Source organism: Heptranchias perlo, chromosome 35 (genome assembly GCF_035084215.1).
Source record: "Heptranchias perlo isolate sHepPer1 chromosome 35, sHepPer1.hap1, whole genome shotgun sequence".
NCBI lineage: Eukaryota > Metazoa > Chordata > Chondrichthyes > Hexanchiformes > Hexanchidae > Heptranchias > Heptranchias perlo.
Genome location: NC_090359.1, coordinates 26,801,696 through 26,804,034, shown reverse-complemented (window position 1 = coordinate 26,804,034; position 2,339 = coordinate 26,801,696).

Genomic DNA, 2,339 nt, shown 5'->3' with positions numbered 1-2,339 from the left:
AAGCAACATGCTATCGAAAGAGCTAAGCGATTCCACAACCAACGGATCAGATCAAAGCTCTGCAGTCCTGCCACATCCAGTTGTGAATGGTGGTGGACAATTAAACAACTAAGGGGAGGAGGAGGGTCTGTAAACTTTCCCATCCTCAATGATGGCAGAGTCCAGCACATGAGTGCAAAAGACATGGCTGAAGCGTTTGCAATCATCTTCAGCCAGAAGTGCTGAGTGGATGATCCATCTCTGCCTCCTCCCGATATCCCCACCATCACAGAAGCCAGTCTTCAGCCAATTCGATTCACTCCACGTGATATCAAGAAATGGCTGAGTGCACTGGATACAGCAAAGGCTATGGGCCCCGACAACATCCCGGCTGTCGTGCTGAAGACTTGTGCTCCAGAATTAGTCGTGCCTCTAGCCAAGCTGTTCCAGTACAGCTACAACACTGGCATCTACCCGACAATGTGGAAAATTGCCCAGGTATGTCCTGTCCACAAAAAGCAGGACAAATCCAATCCGGCCAATTACCGCCCCATCAGTCTACTCTCGATCATCAGCAAAGTGATGGAAGGTGTCGTCGACAGTGCTATCAAGTGGCACTTACTCACCAATAACCTGCTCACCGATGCTCAGTTTGGGTTCCGCCAGGACCACTCGGCTCCAGACCTCATTACAACCTTGGTCCAAACATGGACAAAAGAGCTGACTTCCAGAGGTGAGGTGAGAATGACTGCCCTTGACATCAAGGCAGCATTTGACCGAGTGTGGCACCAAGGAGCCCTCGTAAAATTGAAGTTAATGTGAATCAGGGGGAAAACTCTCCAGTGGCTGGAGTCATACCGAGCACAAAGGAAGATGGTAGTGGTTGTTGGAGGCCAATCATCTCAGCCCCAGGACATTGTTGCAGGAGTTGCTCAGGCCAGTGTCCTCGGCCCAACCATCTTCAGCTGCTTCATCAATGACCTTCCCTCCATCATAAGGTCAAAAATGGGGATGTTCGCTGATGATTGCACAGTGTTCAGTTCCATTCGCAACCCCTCAAATAATGAAGCAGTCCAAGCCCGCATGCAGCAAGACCTGGACAACATCCAGGCTTGGGCTCATAAGTGGCAAGTAACATTCGCGCCAGATAAGTGCCAGACAATGACCATCTCCAACACGAGAGAATCTAACCACCTCCCTTTGACATTCAACGGCAATACCATCGCCGAATCCCCCACCATCAACATCCTGGGGGTCACCATTGACCAGAAACTTAACTGGACCAGCCATATAAATACTGTGGCTACGAGAGCAGGTCAGAGGCTGGGTATTCTGTGGCGAGTGACTCACCTCCTGACTCCCCAAAGCCTTTCCACCATCTACAAGGCACAAGTCAGGAGTGTGATGGAATACTCTCCACTTGCCTGGATGAGTGCAGCTCCAACAACACTCAAGATGCTTGACACCATCCAGGACAAAGCAGCCCGCTTAATTGGCACCCCATCCACCACCCTAAACATTCACTCCCTTCACCACCGGCGCACTGTGGCTGCAGTGTGTACCATCCACAGGATGCACTGCAGCAACTCGCCAAGGCTTCTTCGACAGCTCCTCCCAACCCCATGACCTACAACACCTAGAAGGACAAGAGCAGCAGGCACATGGGAACAACACCACCTGCACGTTCCCCTCCAAGTCACACACCATTCCGACTTGGAAATATATCGCCGTTCCTTCATCGTCGCTGGGTCAAAATCCTGGAACTCCCTTCCTAACAGCACTGTGGGAGAACCTTCACCACACAGACTGCAGCAGTTCAAGAAGGCGGCTCACCACCACCTTCTCAAGGGCAATTAGGGATGGGCAATAAATGCTGGCCTCGCCAGCGACACCCACATCCCATGAACGAATAAAAAAAAAGCTGTGGCCCAAACAGTGTTTTATAAAGGTTGAGCATAACTTCCTTGTTTTTGTACTCTACGCCTCTATTAAATGTGCCTGACATTTAACTGTAAACAATTTTACAACACCAAGTTATAGTCCAGCAATTTTATTTTAAATTCACAAGCTTTCGGAGGCTACCTCCTTCCTCAGGTGAACGATGTGGAAGGAGGTAGCCTCCGAAAGCTTGTGAATTTAAAATAAAATTGCTGGACTATAACTTGGTGTTGTAAAATTGTTTACAATTGTCAACCCCAGTCCATCACCGGCATCTCCACAAGTGGATTGTGATATTTTGGCGTATCCCAAGATTCATGCTAATCGCAATCATCACCTGACTGATTGTGAAGATAACCTACCTCAAAAGAACTTGTTCAACAAGTACTTTCCCAATCGTCAGATCTGAGCTGGCAGAATAG